This window comes from Pan troglodytes, chromosome 8 (assembly GCF_028858775.2).
Source record: "Pan troglodytes isolate AG18354 chromosome 8, NHGRI_mPanTro3-v2.0_pri, whole genome shotgun sequence".
NCBI classification, from domain to species: Eukaryota; Metazoa; Chordata; class Mammalia; order Primates; family Hominidae; genus Pan; species Pan troglodytes.
In genome coordinates, this window is record NC_072406.2 from 135,465,597 (window position 1) to 135,492,490 (window position 26,894).

The window sequence follows — 26,894 nt, forward strand, 5'->3', positions numbered from 1 at the left end:
TGTGTGAACATTAAGGAATTTAGGCCAAACTCTACAAAATTAAATTCACAGAAAGAAGAGCAAACAAATTTGTTAACCGCAGGGATGCCAGCACTATTATTCCTATGTGTTCAATTTGGTTTTGAGCTTCCCAGATGCCAAGGGCATGATGGTTCATGGAATTTTTATTACACTGTAGAAAATAAGGTAGCAATTCTTTGAGAAAGAGAGAATTTCCTGGAACTTAACTTGTGAGATCTTGAGTAATAAACTTTTACTTTTTAGTCTTGCATTCTCAAAATTTGTTTGCTTCAAGATTTGGAAATAAACAGACAGAAGTGATGTAGAAAATTAAGAAAAGTCTTAATATGACGTTTGGCCTCCAGGGCTATGTTTTTTGTTGTTGTCGTTTTTGGAAGAGCCTTGATTCAGTCAGTTTAGCAGCAATGAGCCCAGGCCCCCTGCTGCCAGAATTATGTAGAAGTCTCGCCCCCAGGGTAGGAAAGACAGACATGGAAGATAACTCAAATTTACTTCCCACTATTGCATTTGGTAAGGGCATTGGAACATATTCTGTACCATTTTTGAAGCATTCACTTTGACTTCAAAGTGATATAAGAGGAGTTAATTGGCCTGGATCTTCCCTCTCCTTCCCTCGGGGTTGAGATGGGTCTTGGCAGCGCAGGTCAAATGTGAAGGTGTTTCTGTCTTGGACCAGTTGATGGACTTCCTGTGACGTCACCAAATGCATTCATGCTACCCACTCTTACATTGCACTTGCCTACTGGGGATGACTTTTGCCTGAAGACCTCCCAAGCCCTACAGATCTGTCTTGGTTATAGTTTTCTCCATCTCTCCAGGCAGTGATTTTCTATTTTATTAAATAAAATAAAATAAGAATTAGTTTTTTTTTAGAGACAGGGTTTGCTATGGTGCCTAGGCTGGTCTTGAACTCCTGGATCAAGGGATCCTTCTGCCTCAGCCTCATGAGTAGCTGGGGTTATAGGCACAGGCCACCCAAGCAGTGACTGCTGAGATGTAAATGTCTTGGGAAGGGCGGGGAATCTGCTATTAGACACTAATCGTCCTGGTAAAGTAGTTGGTGGGAACTGCTTTACCAGGGCAATTTCCTCCCATGGTGGGAAGAACTTCGGGTGGGTGCTTTTAGGTCTTCCAAGTAGAAAAGGAATCTAATGCAGGGGATTGGAGATTCTTACGGTCAGCAGAAGTGCTGGGAAGCAGCTGCTTGGTAGGTGATTCAGTGTCTCCCTCAAAAAGTGCCCATCCTGGGTCTCTGTAACCTCAGCAGAGCCACCTTTGCACTTGCTTGTAGCTCCAAAGTGGGTGATTTAATCTCAGTCCCTAGATTTGATCTCTGTCCACCTATCTGCCTGCATCTGCCGCCGGAGATCAATAAGGACTTCTCCTTTCTTTCCTCCTTCCAGATCTTACACAGCAAGTTCATTGGTTGACCCTAACCCAGAGGCACACAGGAACAGGGGTTCTGGGAAATGTGGCTTTTCCCTGCAGGGCAGAGGCATGGAAGGTGAGGCTGGGATGCTCAGGGGCCAGTGAGAGCCCAGGGCATTTCCTCATCTCTGTCCAGGGACTGTGGCCTTCCTCTCCTTCCCCCACTGCCACCAGCCCATGAGGGCCTGGTTATGGGTGCAGGGTAGAAGATCTGTGCTGGGTATGGCCATGCTCAAATTTCCACTCTCCTACCCCAGCCTTCTCCAGTTTCCTGGATCTGGTTTTCTTTCCTCTCTTGAAGTCCTGGAGTGCTCTGGTGTCAGCTTTGGTGTCACTCTTAGGGGAATCTGACCCCTGAGACTGGGCAGGTCCCATTGTTTGCTCTTATGGGACCCCATGTGTCTCCTTCATGGCGTGCATCCAATCTGCAGCTCAGTGCTTATCTGTGGAAGGACTTGTTTACTGTTCTGGGTCCCTGCTCGGCTAAATTCCACGAGGTCAGGAATTGTGTCTTTCTTGTTCACATCTCTATTCCCAGAATTCCTCACAGCGTGGCCCTCAAAAAGTATTGTTTGAATGGAGGGGTAAAGTCACGTTGTCCATTTTTTTTTTCAAAGCTAGATCACTGCTTAGGAAGCTTTGTAGGACAGCTAATGATGAAATTTAATAAGAATGGTTCATCATTTCTCCCTAGTGGTAAAGAACTCCACCATTTACAAATCGCTTTCTCTGTATTCATTCATTCAGTCATTCATGCATTCATCTAGGAAGTCTTTTTGAAATGTCTACCATGTACCTGACAGAGTAGGTCTGCTGTTTACTGAGTGATTTTACAAACTTAAGATAGGCTCAGCGCCATGGAGGGATGGCTTATTTCTAAGTGGCTGAGAATCAACATATATCTACCTTATTACTTTGCCAAAGGCCCCAGCACTGGGCCTTTGGGTGCCTCAAGGAATATGTAAATGTAAACAAAATAAGTGATGGTAGTAATTATTATCAGTTGTCCTGGTTATACCCTCTAAATGGTAGATTCAGAGAAAATGAGTTTTAGGAATAGAGTCATCAGTAAAAACTGATGATTGAAAGCAGGTATAATTATGATTTTTAGCGTCTTCGCTCCTCTTGGTGCAAATGCAGTGTATTTAGAATTGATTCTGTGCTTTTGAAAATATCAGCCTGCTGAAATCCCTTATTAGCAGGAACTCACTGTGGATTAAATGAAATTCTATAGCCTAAGGAAATGTATCTGTGGCTCAATAGTCTGGACACATGAGAAGTGTTACACAAGGGAATGTGATTTATGAAAAAGTTTTCTGACTTGGCTGCAGTTTTCCTTGAGTCCATAAATGCCAAAACGTTTAGGCAATAGTCTAAATATTTACCTGATGGGCGTGAACTGTCATAGTAAGGGCTGGGTGTTGGAAAGCCACAAGCGGTGGGGGTGAAGGGGCATCCTTGACCCATGCTGCCCCACGGCTCTCTCTCGGGCCTCCCTTCCCGACCCCTCTCCCTCCCACCCCTTCATCGGGCTGCTTTCTGGAGATCTCAGGCCTGTGCCAGCCCCACCTCTGCTGGGCAAAGCAAGTGAGGAGACGCTGCCTCTCAAAAGAGAGACCCAGCAGAGCCCTGAATCTTGCAGCTAGCTTGGCAAGTTTTTAGTTCCAGGGTCCAATCAACACTAGGTCTCCCAGCTGTAAGAGAAGTCCCTGAGACACTTTTTGTGGCTTTGTTGCAAGGCTAAAAGGACAGTTGTGTGATCCCAATAGAAATGTCTGCAGGCTTGAGTTCAGTTGAGTCCTCAGCAGAAACTGGCAGTTGTATCACGGAGCTGTTTGCTCTGTGCTGTCACCCACTCCAGCCAGAGGCATCAGAAGGGGCAACTCTGCCCTAACTCCTCTTTGGTCAATGCTGGCAAAGAGATGCCAACAGGGTGAGGCCGATCATGGTTCTCAAGATGGGGCCACCCTGGTCAAAGGTTCTTGGAGGGCTCATGTCCTGGGCTGGGGGCAGCAGGAAGATCGATGCTGCATTGAAGGCACTGGCCGCTAGTATTCAGTAAAGAATGGGTTCCATCCTGGCTGACTTGGAAAGTATTGGACATTTCCATGTAACTGTCATATTGAAGCTGGTTCACTGAGTTCTTCCTCGGCCTTTGAATTGCTGATTTTTTTTTTTTTCCAGTTAAAAAAGGACAAGTAAACAGATGAGCTCTTGGGTGGCATGTGCTGTTCTCAGCCATGGTAGGTGGTGGTAAGCTGGGGCCACACGGCATGCTGGGTGACTGTTGAATTCAGCCAAGGCCATGCTGAGCAGGAGGGGGCATGGCAGAGTCACACATGTAGAAGGTGCCCACCTGAGAAGGTGAGAATGGAAATGTTTCCTTGATGGGTTTGCACAGCTCCCTGGAAAGAGGAGACTTGCTGAGAGCAGCAAGGTGACAGCAAGGGTTCACAGCTGCAGCACACTGTCTGAATCAGTGCTTGCCCCTGTGGAGTTCTGTATGGATTTTATAACAAGCCTGTGACACTGGCACCATGTGCCTGCCATGGGCCACCACGGAGACCTGCCAAGTTCCCATGAGGAATTTGGGGTATGGGGGCCTCCTGCTTTGGTGCCATCCCTAGTGATCTCTGCTTGGAGCTCGTATTTCTCCCTTTACCTTTGAGTGGGACCACGCCCCTCTGCTTGCCCAAGGCTCCCTGTGCCTCCTGACTCTTCTCTGCTACCTGAAACCCTCCTCGACTCCTCCCTCTCCCTCTGCATTCCCCAGGGTCTTCAGGGTCAAGCTCAAGGTTTGCCTCACCCCCAAAACCCTCCTCAGCCACACTGCCTAATTTATTCCTTTTGCCCAAATTCTATAACTGAGATGAGACCGGATCATCTAAGCGGCCCCAGGGAGGCAGCCCAGGGGCAATTAGAGCATTGTGTCTATGGAAACACACATAGTACTGGCATCCCCCCCACCAAGCTCTGTACCCTGTGAAACCCTGGGCCCACGTCTATTTCCAGCCATCCCTGCTCCCAGGAATCACACCATTCCTCCACAGTTTAGGTACCTGGCCTTGACCTTTACCCCAGCAATTCCATCCAGGTATTTCAGAATGCTTTGCAACATGCAGGTGGCTTCTTAGGAGTGGGGGTATTTGCCAACAAACCAACCATGAGCCTGCATCCAAAGAAAGCCTTCTACAGCCACATGAAGACAGTGTGATGCTCTCGATGCTTGGGAAGGCCTCGCAATGCACATGGGGGCAGTGATTGAAGGAGTCAAAGAGAATTTCATCTGCACACATGGCGGCAGCTAGCTGTCCGGTGTGCAAATCCAAAGACGTCTCCAGTCACACCTATGCTTTCCAGCCCTTCTTTCCTCCTGTGATGGAGTTAACCCCTCCCTCCCCAGTGGTCCACAAAACAATAGGCTTTCCCAGTTGTTCTCAAGAGCTCCTCTCCCCTCTACCTGAGGGCTCCCAGCCATGAGCCCTCTACCTGAGGTCTCAAAGGGGTCTGGAAAGGCTCTGGGCAAGCCGACAGCAACCGACGTGAAAATAGGTGGTTCACTCGCACATTCAGCTCCCCATCTGGTCCATTCTAGTTATTTATTTCAAAAATCTGAGAGCAGCTTTTTTATACACAAGTTTCCTTATGTGGGGAAAATGTATGTGAATGACATTCGTTCTCATTGGGGTGGAATTGAAGATATCTTTAGGTGTCACTTAATAGTCAGTGCTGAAAGGGCCTTTTCACCCTTAGCTAATTTTTCTAGGATTTCTATGGGACCAAAATGGGCAAGGGGACAAGTATATTTGGTTCTGGGGAGCTCTTATCTCCCAGCATCGCCTTGCATTGACTCCTTTCAAAGTAGAAAACCCTCCCAGTCTGTTATTTCTAGAAGGAAGCCTTGCCTTTATCATCATCTCACTACCATAATCACCATCATTATCATCACCATCATCATCACCATTATCACCACTACTATCATCATTATCACCATCATCATCACCATCATCATCATCATCACCACCATCACCACCACCACCATCATCATCATCCTTGTCGTCATCATCATCAACATCAACATCATCTTTTGCTAAAGTGAGAGATAGGGCCAAGTCCATTGAACTGTGTACCTTTAATTCTGACATGCTTTCCCTTCCTCTCACTTTCTCCAGCACTTTTCTGAGCTTCTGGTATAACAAGTTTTAGAATTTGATTACAGCACCATCTACTGGGTACTAGACTTCCCATTTTTCTAGGCCTTTCCTATACATTGACGTTTGCTTCTTCTTTCTGTTTTTTCCTCCGCTCTCTCCTGCTTTTTCCCCCATGAAAGTAACAATTGTTAGTTTGAAAAGGTTCCATCAATTAATTCCTAAAAGTGAAGCTCTTCTAAAATGAGGAAAAGCTTACATCCCTTGCCAATAAATACTCACAAAGACAATGGCCGATGCTTACTGCGATGCATTTCATATAATTATTTCCCACGATCAATAATCTCATCAGTAGGCTCAGTGATGGGGACATCACGGTAATGAATGGCTGGGTCCAGCGGCCATCAGAAGTGCTGTCCTTATCCCTGTCACCTCTGAGCTGCCCAAGGGCATGACGGGAATCAGGGCTCTGCCTGGCCAAAGGATTAATCATAGTTATCCCCAACTCATATTCGTGTAATTTGCCTTCCTAATGCAGCCTGCCCTGAATTGATCAGCATGGATTTCTTGCTGCACAATAGGCCACTCTTGTGGTGTAGAGAAGAGTGAGAAGGACTCTGTGTACATGGCAGGGAAGGGACAAATTGGATTAGTCACGCTCAGGAAGTAACAAAAACTGAATCACACCAGACCACTGCTGAAGCATGTTTCTGGAAGCCAGGCTAGAACTTCTGGGGACTTTGGGAAGGGAAGGAGAGACGGCTTCATGCACTCACAGTGTTCTTTAGGGGCCAGGCAGAGACGTGGGCCTCCCCGTCTCAGTCAGGGCCACAGGAGGAGCAAGGAGCAAGGACAGCAGGAAAAGGGACTTTCTTGTTGTGATCTTTTAATTCCCAGTTCCTAAAGGGCACCTACTGTGCTTTTCCAGAGACCTTTAAAAGAAAAGTCCCAGGATTTGGAACTCTGAGGTGCTGCCTACTATGGAATATGCAGGGATGGAGGCCATGGCTTCACAGTTGTAACTGAGTGGCTCAAATCAAATGCAAACCGCAGGATCCTTCCTTTTGCCATAGCAAAGGCTACTTAACCTCTCCATTTCTTTCACTCTAGATGTAGTTGTGGTGGGTAGTAGGGAAAAGTCTCCATCCATGGAGTATTTCCTACTCTTAGACAATGGTTCCCAAGTTTGGCCCTGGCTGGTCCATTTGGGGACTGGATCTTACTGTTCTCCACATACTCTGAACCTTTTCTCACCTCAGTGCCTTTGCATAGGCTGGTCCCTCTGCCTGGAATGCCTTTCTCTCCATTCTTTCCCTGTAAAACTCAGCTCAATTGGCAGCTTTGAGGTGAGACCCTTATTGTCTCCCAGCAATTAGTCTGAATCCTGTTGTATCTGGTTTGTCCCTGGGGTGTAGGATGTGCCACCTTCCCTTTTAGTTACTTGTCTGGTGCCTTCCTTCCTATTGAGCCAAGAGACAGGAGACCCCACCTCTTCTACCTTGGTGTCTGTACTAGTTTGTTCTAGCATTGCTACAAAGAAATACCTGAGACTGGGTAATTTATAAAGAAAAGAGGTTTAATTGGCTCACGATTCTGCAGGCTGTACAGAAAATGTTATTCTAACATCTGCTTGGCTTCTGGGGAGGCCTCAGGAAACTTACATTCATGGTGGAAGAGGAAGCGGGAGCCAGCACTTTACATGGCTGGAAGAGGAGGAAGAGAGAGAGGGAGGAGGCGCCACACTTAAACAACCAAATCTCTAGAAAACTCACTCACTATACCGTGCCAAGTGGGGATGGGGCTAAACCATTCACGAAAACTCCACCCTCATGATCCAGTCACCTCCCACCAGGCCTCCAACACTGGGGATTATAATTTGACATGTGATTTGGGTGGGGCCACAGATCTAAACCACATCAGTGTCTCTGTATCCTTGTAGCCTAGCACACAGTGCTCTCAATCTCAGTTTGTTCATTTGTTAGCTCACTTGTACTGAGTGTACTGAGCACCGGCTTGGTTCTTAATGCTGGGGACATGGTGATAAACAAAGTGGTCTGCTTCTGTCCCTGTGCAGCATGTAATCTCATGGAGGAGGCAGACATTAGTTGAATAGCCCCACAGGTCTATTCAACAGGAGGATGAGGGCCTCAGAGACATTCAGCAAGCACAATAGGAACTGACCTGGTATATCAGGGGAGGCTTCCTGAAGCAGGTGACTTTTGACCTGAAATCCACAGGGTGGGGCAGAGGGACAGAATGAAGGTGGGTGAGACAGTGGGTAGGGAAAGTGTGTCAGCAAAGGGAAGGTCTTGCAGGAAGGGTCTGATCATGAAGATGTTTGGCAGATATGGGTTGAGTTGCATCTCCCTAAAAACTGCTCAGTCCTGGTACCCGTGAATGCAACCTCATTTGGAAATAGGGTCTTTGCAGATGTTATCAAGTGAAGATGAGGTCATATTGAAGTAGGTTTGGCCCTAAATCCTATATGACTTGTGTCCTTATAAGAAGAGTGGAGGGAGACACACAGGGAGGAGAATGCCATGTGAGGACACAGACACACGAGGGAGGTCGCCTTGTGACAGTGGAGGCAGAGAGGGAAGTGCTGCAGCTGGAAGCCCAGAAACCCCAAGGGCTACCAGCCACCCCTGGAAGCCACGAGAGGCAAGAAAATGTCTTCCCCTCCAGCCTGCAGAGGGAGTGGGGCAAAATCCACACCTTAATTTTGGACTTCTGGCCTCTAGACGGGGAGAGAATAAATTTCTGCTGTTTTAAGCCACTAGGTTTGTGGAGATTTGTTATGGCAGTTCTAGGGAATATAGAAATGGTAGGTTTGGGGAAATGAGAGTGTGGCACAGCGTGGCTGGTCTGAGGAGCGGGGAGGAGAGAGGAGAATGAGATGAGGCTGGCGGTGTGGGCAGCAGCCAGCATCATGGCGGCGTGTTGGTTGTATTCAGGATGTGCTTTTCATCCTAAGAGCAGTGCATTTTAGGAATACACCCTTCTCTGCTGCGGTATGGGGTGCCCTGGAGGCCAGGACTGAGAGCAGTGTGGATGGATCCGGGTGGCTGGTGATGTCCTAAACTAGGTGGCAATGGAAGGAAGCTGAGGGATGGGAGAGATAAATGGTAAATGGTTGAATTTGGAATAAATAAGGGAATGAGTGGGACCATGCCACCTACAGAGGAAGAATGAAGACCGACTTTCAGGAGAAACTCCCTGCATTCTGGAGCAGAGGAGTGACCTTGGGACCGAAGAAGGGTTGTTACCTCTCTTCTATAACAAGGATGATTTTAGTATCATCATTATGGGTCCTGCCCTAAAGGTCCCCAGAGCAACGTCATGCTATCTCATGAAAGCTGCCAAGAGGCTGCTGCTGTCCCCAGGCTACAGATGGGACAGCCTTAGAGAGGTTCAGTAACTTCCCTCATGTCCCCAGGGATGGCAAAGTGCCAGCACTGGAAACCAGTTCTCCATGCTTCCTCAATGCCTATCCAACTTTCTTCTCACCGCGCGACTATCAGACACCTCCTGCGTGTGCTCCCTGACTCCATCAGCACACACCAGCCAGGCCAGAGCCTACTGAAATGGTTCTTAATCTTTTTTCTCTTTTAAATGTTATTTTATTCTGTCACATTATCTGCATCTTGCTTCTTTGTGGGGGTGGAACAAGGGGAGAGTTAAAAGAATGCAACAGATACACAACTAAAAGAAACAGAGGGAACATAGGGCCAGATCAGATAGCACTGCCTGCTGACAACACCTCTTGGAGTCAGCCGGTGGCACCAGCACCTTCAGAACATGAAGTGTTTCTACAGAGGAGGAAACTGGTCTCCTGGGTGGAACTTAATAGAGACTTCAGGTTTAAGATGATGGTGACATGGAAGTGTAGATCTGGTGCCTGGTGCTCAGTTAAAGATGAAACAGGACAGAAGCTTGGAGCATCTAGTATCAGTCTTGGGCTGTCTCACAAAAGATCTTCCCCTTATGATGAACAGGAGGATTCTGTAGCCTTCGGGGATAGCCTGGAGGGACAGGAGGAGGCAGTGACCAGACCCATATTCCAATCTGGCTCTGCTGCACCCTTGCTGTGTCTTTGGCTTCTCTGGGCCTCAGTTTTTTCATCTGTAAAATGAGGGACTGGACGAAATGACCTTATGTTCTACTCAAAAATGCAACAATCATAATCTTATTTTTAACATATCATTAAGACATAAAATTAGAGTTTATGTATTCCCTGCAAGTTTGAGTTATCTTGAATCCACAGCATCAGAGCTCACCACTGCCCTCTTGGTTCTGGCTTTGGCCTTAGCTCTCAAATGGAATGCAATTCTTGGATTCAAATGCTATCAGTAGGTCAAGTTTTTTGCTTGTTTGTTTTTTTCTAGTGTGTTTGTCAAAGGGAAAGGGAAGGAGCTGCTGCTGTTTGTGATGTTCCTATATCACGTCATGTCCTGTGCAGGCCCAGGGTCGCTGACCACCCTTCTGGTCCTTGTTTTCCTTTATTTCTGTTGTGCTATACCACCAGCCCACTGACAGTATTTCTGTTGCTCCATCCCACCAATCCCACTAAATGACAAAAGCTAACAAAGTGCATTTTGTGGAGGTGGGTGTATCCTCTAGAAAATTCTAGTAGCGTAATGGCCAAGGGAATTTGTTGCCAAATTTCCTTCTAAAGGGGTTGATTTTGCTACTTAACGAACCACCCTAAAACTCAGTGGCTTAAAAGAAAAATCATTTATTCTCCTGGGCCTTCAGGTTGGCTGGAGATCTGATCATGGCTGGGCTCATTTGTGTGTCTGGGAATCTGCCAGGGATCAGACCATCTAGGCTGGGCTCAGCAGGGTTGGTTCATCTCTCCTCCATGTGCCTCTCATCCTCCCGGGGTCACTGGGCTAACTTGGGTATGTTCTTATGGTCATGGCAGAGGCCCAAACGGGAAAGCCCAACTGCATAAGCACTTTACAAATGTTTGGCTACATCATATCCACTCACTCTGTCAGCCACAGCAAGTCACATGGTCACTACAAAGGCAAGGACAGGGAGGTATCCTCTGCCTCTTTAGTGGGGGAAACTGCAAAGTCATGTGGCAAAGGGTGTGGACACAGGGAGGAACTAAGAAGCAGGGCCCTTAATGCACTTTGTATTTTTACAAATCACATGTGCATACTGATACTATCTCTCTTTCATATTTGTACTTTCCTTCTCCCAGTGACAACTGTGCTTCTCATCTACATCAATCTAGTTGCTCATTCTCAAGGTACCCAAAATAGTGTCAGAATTACTATCCCAAGAGCACTACCACCAACAAACTCACTAAGTTAAAGTGCAAGATTTTTTTGTAGCTATTCTTATCCTTTGAATACATCCCACTAAGTGTGTAGAGTCAGAGCACTGAGTTCAAAAATTACTTGAACTAATTCTTTTTTCTGAATGGTTTTAAGTTTGATATGCATATAGAGTCATTTGTTTCTGTTTGTATTAGATTTTAGGGTTTGCTTTTGTTTATCCTTTTTTACTTAGTATTTTTAAAATATGTAAAACATGCCATGGTTCAAAAGACAAAACCAGGTAAAAAGGAATACTCAGAGAAATCTCACCCCTAAACCTCCTCTCTCCATGCCATTCCTACTTACTCCCTATAGGTAGACATTTTTATTAGATTTTGGTTTATCATTCTGTGTGTCTTTTTATGAATGAGCACGTGTGTGTGTATAATATGTATATATGTGTATACATATGTATGTTTATTAACTCTATTGAGTGGATATGCATTAGTGTATTCAAACACTCCCAGGGGTGCACATTTGGTGGAGGTCAGTGTATCATTAGGAAACATTCTAGTAGCGCGATGGCTGGGCCAAGGGAATTTGTTGCCAAATTTCCCTCTAAAGGCATTGTGCTATTTTGTACTTGTGCAATCAGCATATGAGAGTTAACACAAGCCCTGTCTTCATGAGGATATTGAGGGAGAAGAAATGAAAGTTTGGGTAATTGTCCGGTGACTTGAGCTTTTGTGACAGGGAACTTCCAGTTTCCCAAATTAGTCATTGTGCAGCACAGGTGTGATTGGTTAGAATTTTTTCTGTGATCACCTCAGAACATCTGTTTTGCCAAAAGCGTTATTCCCTTTTTCTGTTCATTTTCTAGGGCTGCTTTAACAGATGATCACAAACTTGGTGGCTTTAAACAACAGAAATTTATTTTCTCACAGTTCTGGGGGCCAGATATCTGAGATCAATATTGATATGGTTTGGCTCTGTGCCCCACCCAAATCTCATCTTGTAGCTCCCATAATCCCCACATGCTGTGGGAGGGACTCGGTGGGAGATGGTTGAATCAATGGGGTGGGTCTTTCCCATGTTGTTCTCGTAATGGTGAGTCTGTCTCATGAAATCTGATGGTTTTAAATGGGAGTCTCCCTGCACAAGCTCTCTTTGCCTACTGCCATTCATGTAAAACATGACTTGCTCCTCCTTGCCTTGCGCCATGATTGTGAGGCCTCCCCAGCCACATGGAATTGTAAGTCCATTAAACTGCTTTCCTGTATAAATGACCCAGTCTCAGGTATGTCTTTATCAGCCATGTGAAAATGGACTAATACAGTGAATTGGTACCAGTAGAGTGGGGTGCTGCTGAAAAGGTACCTGAAAATGTGGAAGTGACTTTGGAACTGGGTAACAGGCAGAGGTTGGAACAGTTTGGAGGGCTCAGAAGAAGATAGGAAAATGTGGGAAAGTTTGGAACTCCCTAGAGACTTGTTGAATGGCTTTGACCAAAAGGCTGATAGCAATATGGACAATGGAATCCAGGCTAAGGTGGTCTTAGATGGAGATGAGGAACTTGTTGGGAATTGGAGCAAAGGTGACTCTTGTTATGTTTTAGCAAAGAGACTGGCAGCATTTTGCCCCTGCCCTAGAGATTTGTGGAACTTTGAACTTGAGAGAGATAATTTAGGGTATCTGGCAGAAGAGATTTCTAAGCAGCAAAGCATTCAAGAAGTGACTTGGGCATTGTTAAAGGCATTCAGTTTTATAAGGGAAGCAGAGCATAAAAATTTGGAAAATTTGCTGTCTGACAACGTGATAGAAAAGAAAATCCCATTTTCTGAGGAGAAATTCAAGCTTGCTGCAGAAATTTGCATAAGTAACAAAGAGTGGAATGTTAATCCCCAAGAGAATGGGGAAAACGTTTCCAGGGCATGTCAGAGACCTTTGTGGCAGCCCCTCCCATCACAGGCCCAGAGGTTTAGGAGGAAAAAATGGTTTCGGGGGCCTGGCCCAGGGTCCCTCTGCTGTGTGCAGTCTAGGGACTTGCTGCCCTGTATCCCAGCCACTCCAGCCATGACTAAAAGGGGCCAAGGTATAGCTTAGGCTGTTGGTTCAGAGGCTGAAAGCACCAAGCCTTGGCAGCTTCCACATGATGTTGAGCCTGTAGGTTCACAGGCATCAAGAACTGAAGTTTGGGAACCTTCGCCTACATTTCAGAGGATGTATGGAAATGCGTGGATGCCCAGGCAAAAGTTTGCTGCAGGGGCGGGGCCCTCATGGAGAACCTCGGCTAGGGCAATGTGGAAGGGAAATGTGGGGTTGGGGGTGCCACACAGAGTCCCCACTGGGGCACCACCTAGTGGAGCTATGAGAAGAGGGTCATCCCCATCCTCCAGACCTCAGAATGGTAGATCCACTGACAGTTTGCACCATGTGCCTGGAAAAGCCGCAGGCATTCAATGCCATAAAAGCAGTGAGAAGGGGGCCTATACCCTGCAAAGCCACAGGGGTGGAGCTGCCCAAGACCATGAGAACTCACCTCTTGCATCAGTGTGACCTGTATGTTAGACATGTTGTCAAAGGAGATCATTTTGGAGCTTTAAGATTTGACTGCCCCACTGGATTTTGGACTTGCTTGGGGCCTGTAACTCCTTTGTTTTGGCCAATTTCTCCCATTTGGAACAGCTGTATTTACCCATGACTGTACTCCCATTGTATCTAGGAAGTCACTAACTTGCTTTTGATTTTACAGGCTGATAGGCAGAAGAGACTTGCCTTGTCTCAGATGAGACTTTGGACTGTGGACTTTTGAGTTAATGCTGAGATGAGTTAAAACTTTAGGGGACTACTGGGAAGGCATAATTGGTTTTGAAATGTGAAGACATGAGATTGGGGGGTGGGCAGGGGCAGAAAGATTTGGTTTGGCTCTGTGTCCCCTCCTACATCTCATCTTGTAGTTCCCATAATTCCCACATATTGTGGAAGGGACTCGGTAGGAGATGGTTGAATCATGGGGGCAGGTCGTTCCCCTGCTGTTCTCATGATAGTGAGTGAGTCTGATGAGATCTCATGGTTTTTAAAACGGGGGTATCCTCTCTGCACAAACTCTCTTTGCCTGCTGCCATCCATATAAGATGTGACTTGCTCCTCCTTGCCTTGCGCCATGATTGTGGGGCCTCCCCAGCCATGTGGAACTGTAAGTCCATTAAACCTCTTTCCTGAATAAATTACCCAGTCTCAGGTATGCCTTTATTAGCAGTGTGAAAATGGACTAATACATATATCACTGGGATGGAATCAAGGTACCTGCAGAGCTGTGCTTTCTCTGGAGGTTCCAAGCAAGAAGCCATTCCTTACCTCCTCCAGCTGGGGTGGCTGCTGGTAGTCCTTGGCTTGTGGCCATGTCGCCCCAGGCTCTGCCTCTGTGGTTACACCTCCTTCTCCTCTGTGTCTGTGTATAAAATCTTCCTCTGCCCACTCAGATGAGGATGCATGTGCTTGAGTTTAAGAACCATCCAAATAATCCAAGATAATGTCTGTCTCAAGATCCTTAATTTAGTCACATCATATCTGTAAGGGTTCATCCTTTTTAATGCCATATAAGGTAACCGTCTCAAGTTTCAAGGATGAGGATGTAGATATATTTCAGTGGGGGCATTATTAGCCTAACACAATCACTTTTAATTTCTAAAGTGCTTCTATGCACATTTTCTCATGTCATTCTCAAAATTTTCATGAGAAGGATAAATCCTGTCTCACTGTACCGACTCCACAGGTGGGGGACAGTGACTTACAGAGCTGAGGGCATCCAGTTGCAGGTCTAGAAGAACTTCTGGGGCCAGTCTGTTCCCAAGAGGATGACTCCAGAGAGAATCGCCCCATTTCTGAAACCAGTAGGGTCCCAGATGTTGGCCTGGACCCTGCCACTAAATAGCTTTGTGCTAACTGATATCTACTAACTATATGGGGAGGATGAAAAAGCATGTTCTTTGTAGTCAGACAAAGCTGCATTTGACTGTACTCAGTGAACTTGGGGGTTACTCACTTTCCTTGAGCCTTAATTTCCTCATCTGTAAAATGGGAATCATAGGAGAGGTGGGATAACATTTGCCAAACATGAATCCACCCTTAGACTTGAGATGCAAAGAAACGTTTTTTTTTTTTTTTTTTTTTTTTTTCTTTTCTTTTTTCTTTTTTTTTTTTTTCTTTTTTATTGATCATTCTTGGGTGTTTCTCGCAGAGGGGGATTTGGCAGGGTCACAGGACAATAGTGGAGGGAAGGTCAGCAGATAAACAAGTGAACAAAGTTCTCTGGTTTTCCTAGGCAGAGGACCCTGCGGCCTTCCGCAGTGTTTGTGTCCCTGGGTACTTGAGATTAAGGAGTGGTGATGACTCTTAACGAACATGCTGCCTTCAAGCATCTGTTTAACAAAGCACATCTTGCACCGCCCTTAATCCATTCAACCCTGAGTGGATACAGCACATGTTTCAGAGAGCACAGGGTTGGGGGTAAGGTCACAGATCAACAGGATCCCAAGGCAGAAGAATTTTTCTTAGTACAGAACAAAATGAAAAGTCTCCCATGTCTACCTCTTTCTACACAGACACAGCAACCATCCGATTTCTCAATCTTTTCCCCACCTTTCCCCCCTTTCTATTCCACAAAACTGCCATTGTCTTCATGGCCCGTTCTCAATGAGCTGTTGAGTACACCTCCCAGATGGGGTGGTGGCCGGGCAGAGGAGCTCCTCACTTCCCAGTAGGGGCGGCCGGGCAGAAGCGCCCCTCACCTCCCGGACGGGGCGGCTGGCCGGGCAGAGGGGCTCCTCACTTCCCGGTAGGGGCGGCCGGGCAGAGGCGCCCCTCACTTCCCCGACGGGGCGGCTGGCCCGGCGGGGGGCTGACCCCCCCACCTCCCTCCCGGAGGGGGCGGCTGGCCGGGCAGAGGGGCTCCTCACTTCCCGGTAGGGGCGGCCGGGCAGAGGCGCCCCTCACCTCCTGGACAGGGCGGCTGGCCGGGCGGGGGGCTGACCCCCCACCTCCCTCCCGGACGGGGCGGCTGGCCGGGCGGGGGGCTGACCCCCCCACCTCCCTCCCGGACGGGGCGGCTGGCCGGGCGGGGGGCTGACCCCCCCACCTCCCTCCCGGACGGGGCGGCTGGCCGGGCGGGGGGCTGACCCCCCCACCTCCCTCCCGGACGGGGCGGCTGGCCGGGCGGGGGGCTGACCCCCCCACCTCCCTCCCGGACGGGGCGGCTGGCCGGGCGGGGGGCTGACCCCCCCACCTCCCTCCCGGACGGGGCGGCTGGCCGGGCGGGGGGCTGACCCCCCCACCTCCCTCCCGGACGGGGCGGCTGGCCGGGCGGGGGGCTGACCCCCCCACCTCCCTCCCGGACGGGGCGGCTGGCCGGGCGGGGGGCTGACCCCCCCACCTCCCTCCTGGACGGGGCGGCTGGCCGGGCGGGGGGCTGACCCCCCCACCTCCCTCCTGGACGGGGCGGCTGGCCGGGCAGAGGGGCTCCTCACTTCCCAGAAGGGGTGGCCGGGCAGAGGCGCCCCTCACCTCCCAGATGGGGCGGCTGGCCAGGCGGGGGGCTAACCCCCCCACCTCCCTCCCGGACGGGGCGGCTGGCCGGGCCGGGGGCTGACCCCCCCACCTCCCTCCCAGACAGAGCGGCTGGCCGGGCAGAGGGGCTCCTCACTTCCCAGTAGGGGCGGCCGGGCAGAGGCGCCCCCCCCACCTCCTGGACAGGGCGGCTGGCCGGGCAGGGGGCTGATCCCCCCACCTCCCTCCCGGACGGGGCGGCTGGCCAGGCGGGGGGCTGATCCCCCCACCTCCCTCCCGGATGGGGCGGCTGGCCGGGAGGGGGGCTGACCCCCCCACCTCCCTCCCGGACGGGGCGGCTGGCCGGGCAGAGGGGCTCCTCACTTCCCAGTAGGGGCGGCCAGGCAGAGGCACCCCTCGCCTCCCAGACGGGGCGGCTGGCCAGGCGGGGGGCTGACCCCCCCACCTCCCTCCCGGACGAGGCGGCTGGCCGGGCAGAGGGGCTCCTCACTTCCCGGTAGGGGCGGCCGGGCAGAGGTGCCCCTCACCTCCCAGACGGGGCGGCTGGCCGGGCGGGGGGCTGACCTCCCCACCTCCCTCCCAGACGAGGAGGGAGGACGCTCCTCACTTCTCAGATGGGGTGGCTGCCGGGCGGAGGGGCTCCTCACTTCTCAGACGGGGCGGTTGCCGGGCAGAGGGTCTCCTCACTTCTCAGACAGGGCGGCTGGGCAGAGACACTCCTCACATCCCGGACGGGGCGGCAGGGCAGAGGTGCTCCCCACATCTCAGACGATGGGCGGCCGGGCAGAGACGCTCCTCACTTCCCAGATGTGATGGCGGCCGGGAAGAGGCGCTCCTCACTTCCTAGATGGGATGGCAGCCGGGCAGAGACGCTCCTCACTTTCCAGACTGGGCAGCCAGGCAGAGGGGCTCCTCACATCCCAGACGATGGGCAGTCAGGCGGAGACGCTCCTCACTTCCCAGACGGGGTGGCTGCCAGGCAGAGGCTGCAATCTCGGCACTTAGGGAGGCCAAGGCAGGCGGCTGGGAGGTGGTTGTAGCGAGCCGAGATCACGCCACTGCACTCCAGCCTGGGCGCCATTGAGCACTGAGTTAACGAGACTCCGTCTGCAATCCCGGCACCTCGGGAGGCCGAGGCTGGCGGATCACTCGCGGTTAGGAGCTGGAGACCAGCCCAGCCGACACATCGAAACCCCGTCTCCACCAAAAAAATACGAAAACCAGTCAGGCGTGGCGGCGCACGCCTGCAATCGCAGGCACTCGGCAGGCTGAGGCAGGAGAATCGGGCAGGGAGGTTGCAGTGAGCTGAGATGGCAGCAGTACCGTCCAGCTTCGGCTCGGCATCAGAGGGAGACCGTGGAAAGAGGGGAGAGGGGAGAGGGGAGAGGGGAGAGGGGGGAGGGGGGAGGGGGGAGGGGGGAGGGGAGAGGGGAGAGGGGAGAGGGGAGAGGGAGCTCTATCTACCACACAGTCCTCCTCTCAAGGGCTGCTTTTAATGTTGCAAAGAAACGTTTTCTTTCTTTATGTTTCCACATGAAATCCCACCTGGTTTCAACTTGACCACTTGGCAAGAATCCCCCAGCAGTCACCCAGGGCCACTCTTCTCTTCCCGGGGACTTTGTTGAGATTCAGGGGGTAAGCAACTCAAGAATGGGCAGGTGAGTACTTGGGAGGTGAGGCCTCAGGCAGGTGAGGCCAGGGCCATTCACTCACCACCAGTAACTCCTGGCCCAGGTTCTCCCAGCCCACTGGAAGGTTTCTCAGAGGTTGTGATCTCGAGCAAGGCCACAAGGGGCTCCTGGCACTGTCTCCACAGGGGTTCTCCCAGGTAGGTGAGGTCCCAGTGCCCACCACTCACAGGACCCTCAAAAGTGCATCCTGTTCCAGTCCAGGTAGGCCCCCCATTCCCAACCTATCTTTGAAACCGAGAGCCTGACCCTCCCCTGCCCTCAGGGATGACCTAGAGAAATACCCTCAGGTTATTCAAAAACAGGTTCTGTTTAGGGAGGTCTCTTGGAGGTCCTGACAAGTTCTCTTCTTTCCAGAGATTAAAACCCCCCAAACCAGTGTCTGTACCCCCCAAACCCCACAGGGAGTGAGGAAATCTCAGACAGGAAGAGTCTGGTCCCGCTGGGGGTGAGGTGGGTGTAAGGAAGAAAATTCCTTTTATTCCCTAGAGCATATAACAAAGAAAAAAAAGAACAAGAAACAATTCACTTTCCAGTGCACACCCTGGGACGCAGCAGATCTGGGCTGCAGGTGACTTCCCTGTCACGGCACCCCACCCCCTGCATTTTCCCTGGCCACCATCCACCCAGAACCCAGAAGAGCATGAAGGCCCACAGCCAGTCAGTGACAGTAATGGTGATGGGGGAAGGGGCTGCCTCTGTAGTTCATCCCCTGGCTGGGACTTCGTAGAAGGGAAGGTGGTGGCATTGGAAGGCGGATCCACTAGGAAACAGTGGGCTCAGCTGTGGGAGACAAAATGGAAGGACTGAGTGGCCCGGGACCCAGGCCTTTGGGCCAGCGGGTCAGGAAGCCCTCTCTTAGGCTTTGTTGGGAGAAGACAACGGTTAAGTGCTGGCCCCTGGAAAGGGAGGCCCCTGGGAGAATGGGAGCTCTCTGGGAAGGGGGTGTCAGAAAGTAAACCTGAGAACAGCTAGAGCTGGAGGGTATGTTTTCATCTTCTAGGAAGTTGCAGAGAACGTTGGTCAAGCTGCAAGGGTGGGTGAGTTCTTAGAGGAGTGTTTGCAGCTGTGGGAAGAGTCTGCCTTTGGGAAGCTGGCGGCGCCTGCACAATCTCTTTAGTGCAATTCAGCCTCACTCACAGGCTCGCTGAGAGGAACGTGTGGCTCTACGCCTCCGGCTGTTCTGGAACAGTCTGAGTTGGGGGAAGAGGGTTAGAGTTACTTTTTCAGCGGAGGCAAGTGCTGTCCACACTCCCTCTAGTTTTCTATCCAGACCACGTGGAAGAGAATAAATGTGGGACCATTGGGGAGTCTCCGTGGTTCTTTTCGGGTCCCAAGCCCTGATTGCTTCTCACGCTATCGCTGTGGCCCCAGCAGTCCTGGTAAGGAGCCAGGGTTCAGGGGGGAGGTGCTTGATCTGTCACACAGGGAGGAAGGAACAGCTGAGATGCAAGCCAGGTATGAGTGCCCCCCAAGGGTCCCCCCATATCTTAGCCAGCACGTGGTGGCCAGATGTACCCAAGACAGTTGTCTGGCAGCACTACGGGACTGGATATCCACTTAAACCTGAGGAGCCTGGACTTGTCTTGCCACCTGGGTAGGGTGTGGTATTCTGCGATGTTATCCATGCTTCTTTCTCTGGCATTTCCTCCTCTCCTTCCATCTTCTAATATAGGCAGCAGAAGAGCAAAAATACAAATAATCTGCTTTTGACTTCCAGCAGCTTAGGTCTTAGCACAAGAAAATATTTGAAAGAATGCAAATCAGTCAAAGCCAGTTCTTATTGCCCTGTAGCTAGATAACTTTTGGAGGGGATTGAAGGAAGAAGTGAGAGAAGAAGAGAGAGCTTTGGTGCTTGTGGGAAGGGAAGGAGAAGCAGACCCCTCTCTGGATCTGGGGACTGAGAGCAGAGGAGACACGCACCTCCAATTCCCCGGGGGAAGGCCTGGGAACTTGTGAAATCTCAGTACTGCCCTTGACTCATTACGGTGCCAGAGCTATAGGGCAGAAAGAGCCAGGTGTGGGTGTCTCAGTGCAGGGAAGTTGAGAGTCCCCAGAGAGGTACAGAAGCAGCCAGATGGCTCCTGGGTGTCGAAGAGGGGTTGGAGACAGTAGGAGTGGTGGTGGGGTGGAGAGGGAGAGAGACCATTTGGTTAAGCTGGGAGGCAGGAGCGAGGTAGGAGTCTCCATGGATCATCAGGACTGGCTCAGGAACTGAGACCAGCAGGGAATGAGTACATGTTTGTGGCCATGAAGTGAGACGACAACAAGGACCAGACCCTGCTGCCTGACATCTTAGCCACATGTAAGCCCCAAGTACAGCCCCAGGGCTGGCTGACAGCACTGAGTTAGTTGAAAATGAGTTTTAGAGAAAGGGGGCCTCAATAGAAATTCAGTTCACTTTCATTGAGCAGAAGTTACATTTCTTGCTTTTCTGGTTTCCTAATGACTAGATTTTTCTAGCCCAATTTTTCCAGCAGATAATTAATTCACCTTTGAAGCCACCTGCTTCTGGTCACTTAATTGTAGAGGAACAGACAGAGATCACACACACTGACACACACCCATTATTGTAGAGGAACAGAGTCACACACACTCATACACACTCACACACACCCCAGTTATTGTAGAGGAACAGCGATCACACACACTCATACACACTCACACACCCCCATTATTGCAGGGGAACAGAGATCACACACACTCACATACACACCCCCATTATTGTAGAGGAACAGAGATCTCTCCCTCTCACACACACATTATTGTAGAAGAGCAGAGATCACACACACTCATATACACTCACACACACCCCCATTATTATAGAGGAACAGAGATCACACACCCTCACACACACACCCCCATTATTGCAGAGGAACAGAAATCACACACATACACTCACACATACACCGCCATTATTGCAGAGGAACAGAGATCACACACACTCAGACACACTTACATACACACCCCCATTATTGTAGAGGAACAGACAGAGATCACACTCACACACACACACCCATTATTGTAGAGGAAAAGCGATCACACACACTCATACATACTCACAAACCCTCATTATTGCGAGGAACAGAGATCACACACACTCATACACACTCACACATACAGACACCCACTATTGTAGAGGAACAAAAATCACACACACTCATACACACACACACATTATGGCAAAGGAACAGAGATCTCACATGCTTATACACACTCACACACATGCTCCCATTGTTTCTGCAGAAAGAGTTGTGCAGACTTGCTTTCAGTATTTCAAAAACTGTGAACAATGCTATCATTTGACAATAAAAGCACAAAAAGCGAGACATTTAAAAATTATTTCTCCCTCTGCAATTACTACCCCAGGCCTTTCCATGGGCTTAGAGATGAGGGGAGCAGAGAATGATGCCCACCTCCACCCCCTCTTCTCATCCAGTGTGGCTCTGAAATATCTCTTAATAAGAAGAAAGGTAAAATATTACAGAATGTATTTGTTTATTTGACAAATGTTTGGTAAGAACATAGCAGACATTTACTGTGCATTTACTGTGGCCGTGCAACCCTTTACAAAAAGTTGGCTTCCTGTAATCCTCCTGACAAGCCCTCAGGGTCATGGCTGTGATGTTTGGCCTGTTTCAGTCCTGTGCCAAGGGCTAAGGATTCTAGAAAGAACACCACCCAACCTGCACCCTGCAGAAGCTCATAGTTCAAGCAGCAGAGGTCAGTTCATCTCCCCACCCGTGCCAGAACGTGTGGGCTATGCAGACAGAGAAAGGAGCATCCAACTCTGACAGGCAGGAAGGCTTCCTGGAAAAGGTGATGCCTGAATTGGGACTTAAAGGATAAACAAGAGTTTGTTGGGGGAAGGGCAGTTGGCAATATGATCATGTCAATTTTACCAAATGCACCAAGGCCCTCTAGCCATACAAATTCTCCAACATGCCATAGATTGGCTACCCGCAGTCTCTGTTCCCTTGTCCCTGTGTGGGGTGCTCTCTGCCATCACCTGATTAATGAGCTCCCCCTCATCCTTCAAGTCTCAGCTGAGTGGCTGCTTGGCTGTGCTGTTTCTTGGACAGAGTGAATCACATCCTCTCATACTTTCCCTGCCTCATCTGGGGAACAAGGTTGGATGAATGAATGATTGAATGAATGAATGCACAATTATCTAACCTCCCCACCCCCAAAAAATTAGGAGGAATTGGAATGATGTTGTTCTGCAGGGTCCCCTTAGATCATTATATTAATCCCAGTGTTTTTTAATTACTTGAGGCAAAGAGTACTTTGTGTTGCAAGTAATGCAGAAGACCAAATTACACAAAACAAACAAACAAAGCAATGCTGGAGCTCATTGTGAAAAAAAGAAATCACTGGCTGGGAGTGAGGAGATCCACATTCTAGTTCACCTAACTCCCTTCTTCAAACTTGGTGAACCTGTGACACATGCATGACACAGAGAATGAAAGATACAATACACAGTGTGGTGCTGCAGGCTGGACTGCAGGCTCAGGTGTGAGCGCCAGGACAGCTCCCCACGTGGAGAGGGCTGAGTCCTAGTGAGGCCCAGCTGCTGCACCCATCCATGCCAATGGCAACTTCCACTTGCATGCCATGCTGGAGACTCAGGTTGGCATCCCCAGCCCCCAAAGATGCTACTGTCTCCACCTGGATGTCTCCCAGGCTCTTCAGAGTCACATTGTCCCAAACACCCATGGCTGCTTTCTCCAGCCCCCTTCAAGCCTATGCCTCCTCCCTGTCTCTGTTACTCCCACAGTCATGCACTCAGGTGTGCCGCCTGACATCTGGTCTTCATAGTCTCCTCCCCCTCCTCTGGGCACTGAGGAGGTTCTTGGAGGTGGGGGATGCCCCATGATATGGTTTGGCTGTGTCCCCACCCAAATCTCATCTTGAATTCCCACATGTTGTGGGAGGGACCCAGTGGGAGTTGGTTGAATCATGGGGGCAGGACTTTCCCGTGCTATTCTCTTGATAGGGAATAAGTCTCAGGAGATCTGATGGTTTTATAGGGGGGAGTTTCCCTGCACAAGCTCTCTCTCTGCCTGCTGCCATCCATGTAAGATGTGACTTGCTCCTCCTTGCCTTCCACCATGATTGTGAGGCCTCCTCAGCCACATGGAACTGTGAGTCCAGTAAACCGCTTTTTCTTCCCAGTCTTGGGTATGTCTTTATCAGCAGCATGAAGATGAACTAATACACCCCACTCCAAGGGAAGAAGGAACCCCCTTCTCCCTGCAGTCCCTGGAGCCTCAGCCTGGCCAGAGAAGGGTGAGGAGAAAGCTTTGAGTTGGGCATGAGATTGGAGTTTTAAACTAGACACAATTTTAATAATGAAAATAACCTAAAAGTTTTAGAATCTGCCCAAGAGACCCTTCCAGGATATGCTGAGCCCCCAGGAAGGGACAGCTGGTGCTGCACCATTAGAGTGGCATTCAGGGAAGTAAAATGACTTGATATGCTCAGGCCACTCAGTGGAGGCTGGGTGTCCCGCTATTGCTGGTGGCTGAGAACTGCTGTCCTGCCTGGGTTGGCATGGATGTTCTGGCTCCTGTCCACCTCTGGGACCACACAGACCTCCTACTGGGCCTCCTGATGGGGAAAACCAGGGCCATGGCCAAGAAAATCAGGCTCTGATGGTCAAACTGAATGGCCGTGGACAGTCCACAGTGAGATGGCAGGTGTCCAGGTGAAGGAGCAGTGACCAGGTCCGCCTGCGTTTGGGTTGGGCTTCTGGATGTGTTGTCCACATATGCAGGTGGAACACAGGACTGTTATGTGGCTTCCCTGTCAGACACCTGAGCTGGCTGCCTGCATTTATCTAGTTCGACACCAGGTACTTTTCGACACCAGGTACTTCTCGACACCAGGTACTTCCCCCAAACACAAAGCTAGGCTGTTAATGACAGCATAAAGATGGCGCAGGATGTGCATAATCCAACTGAGGCTATTACAAGAAAGAAAATTTGGTGAAAGATGCCCAATGCATTGGGAAAGATGAAATGCCTCTTTCCATACATATGAGTTTTATCCAGCTAGAAATAGACTGTTTAAATAACTTTCTTAATTAAATAAAGAGGATATTTTAAAGTTAGATCTGGAAAACCCTCATACCTCCAGCGCATGGTTTCAATGAAATATCCCTTAACATGAAAATATAGACAGTTAGTTTTTTCTTCCAAAGTGAAATGCTGAGAGCCTTCCATTCCTGGTTTATTATGCTTTCTGTATCTCTGCTCATTTTTCACCAGTATTGCATTAAGTATTGATATTGATTTCTTGTAAATGGAACTGAAATAGATGGCCCACAGTTTTTGTTATTGTTCGGTGGCACTTGTATGTAATTTATTATGGCTGTAATGGAGGCTGCCCCTCGCTGCCACGGCTTAAATTAAATGTGCCATACTCTGGCCTCTGCTCGTCACCTGCATCTCTCATTTGATAGCAAAAATTATTATGTATAAAGTTTCTCTTTCCTTCTCACCCCTTCCATAAGAAACAATAACTATGCCCTTTGTATTGTTTTGAAAGTTTGTGTTGATGACATCCATCATTAGTGAAAAATATGAAAGTAGGAAGGGAGAGGACAATTTCCTCCTGGCAGCTGGGTTCTGTTTGGTTTCTGGGATGCCCAGCAGACAGGAGACCTGGAGTCCTGGCCTGGTTTTACTTCAACTCAATGGAGTGACCTTGGGCTAGTCCCCTTCTCCTTCTGACTGTGGTTTTGTGAAGATGCATCCATGGCTCACGTATGTGCAGGGCTCCAATGACAGCCCCTGCAGTCCAGGGCCAGGGAGCTAAGGTGCCCTTTGTCTGTGTGTTTTCCCTGTAGGGAGTGGCCCGGGATAAGCTGGTGAGATGGCAGGGTGACACCTGAGTGGGCTTGGGCACCAGGCTGGCATGGCTGAGGACATCTCCTGAAGGCAAAATTGCCTGGGGACGAGCAGCTTTGAGTGTCCCATCCAAGGTGCAGTGCAGGTCCACAGAGAGGAGGCACATCTTGAAGCCAGAGAGTGGCCCCCTCCACAACAGGAAAGGAAAGGGCAAAGCAAGGACAAGGGGAAAGTGTCCTGGCAAAAAAACAAAAACAAAAACAAAACAAAAAAACACCCAACCCAAAACTGGAAATTCTCTTTCTCTTTCAGTTGAACCTCTTGGCTGGGCCAGTCCCGAAAAGCCACACCAAATAATCTTGGGGAATAGCTGTGCGACCATCCTTTCCCAGCATGCTCAGGATTCTGCAAATGTCCTCTGCCTTCTCTAAGGCCCCCATCTCCCTTTCAGGGTTCTGTAGCATGTGTTCAACTTCTGGCCTGTGTCTTTCACTGTGTCGGGGTATTTTTAGGGGGATAGAATAGGGTGAGAAGCACCAGGAACTATCATGACTGGGGGGAATAGGCAGGCCCAGTATTAACGTGGCATGTGTGTGTGTGTGTGTGTATTTGTGTGAATGTGTGCCTGTGTGTGTTTGTGTTTGTGCATAGCACCTCAAGTGTAGGCATCTTTATTCCCAAGACAGCCCTTCCCAAAGACAGGGTCAAGTCACATGCTCTTAGACCTGATAATTCTGCTTATGTGGTTTTCACTTCAAATGATTTCCTGTTAGGCATAAAGGTTTCTACTAAAGAAAGTTTTAAGGTCCTCACACAAGCCACTTCTGCTCCTCCACTTCTTAAAGAACCAAGTTAGATTTTAGTGCATTCAGCATGGGGCAAAACAGTGTCTATTAATTAGACTTTCATTTCTATTGACAATGGGGCCTACAGGCCTTGCACTGAGGTGGACACAGACCTTTTGTGGTGCCCTGTTGATCCTCGTTCTGCTCGTGGAAAATTAGGCCTGATTGCCCTATGAAGGCCCCTTCTCTAGTTTCCCTCTCTCACCTGCTAAGTCTCCATTCTTCCTCTAACTGCTTTAAATAGGTCAGCTGAGTTTCATTCTTCCTGTCATCAGGCCTTTGGTGAAGGCATCTGTGCTCTTGCTGAAGTCTGCAACATTTCCCAACATGCAGGCCAAGGGCCCTTCTCTTTCGGTCTGACCACTTGTCTGTTCATGCATGCATGCTTTCATTCATTCAGAAAATGTGTCAAGAAAAGAGCACATGATTTGGAGGCAGACGTAATTCAGTGGTGTGCCGGAGTGGGATCTTTCCAGCTTGCAAAAGCGGATTGCTAAATTTGTAAGTGTTTTGCAGCTGGTTTTTAAACATATATTAAAAATGAAATTGTAGAAAATTGCAATTAAATAAATTATATCAAAAACAGAAAATAAATACTCAAAACTCATCATTTTCTAATTATTTTATAACATTATATTACCATCTGTATCAGAGGTTTCCAAAGTTTTTCTATGAAAGCGCAGATAGTAAGTATTTTAGGCTTTCTTGTCTCTGACACACTATTCAGCTCTGCTGTTTTAAGGTAAAAGGAGCCACAGACAATGCATCAAAGAATGGGCATGGCTGTACTCCTGTAAAACTATCTGTAAACATGTAGCACTAGATTTGGCCCATAGCCCAGGTCAAGTTTGCCAACTCTTGATCTATGCTTTTGAGGTTATTTATGTCTGTAATATCCTCCTGGTGGAAATACTGTATAATGGTTGCTCCCCAACTCTGCCTTCCATGAGCTCATGCTGGCAGCTTGGAATCAGCCATGGTGGGAGTATTTACACCACAGAAATTGGCAAACACTAACAATCAGTTCTCTTTTCCCAGAGAACTGGCTAAACATTCACGGGGACACCACTGGGTGCGT

The 26,894-nt window shown here is 49.3% G+C and overlaps 1 long non-coding RNA gene across 5 annotated transcripts in view; it reads left to right on the top strand.

The window, feature by feature from the left end:
* Positions 1-26,894, top strand: part of LOC104008323 (uncharacterized) — a 108,909-nt gene that overhangs the window by 18,989 nt on the left and 63,026 nt on the right. For 2 of the 5 annotated variants that reach the window (XR_008537497.2, XR_008537500.2), the window contains exon 7: positions 3,634-5,893. The exons of 2 other annotated variants lie outside the window; for them this stretch is intronic. This is a non-coding gene — a long non-coding RNA (uncharacterized LOC104008323). Of the gene's footprint in view, positions 1-3,633; positions 5,894-18,004; positions 18,091-18,166; positions 18,325-26,894 lie in introns of those variants that run through there. One more of the 5 variants, XR_682869.5, reaches the window with a different exon arrangement.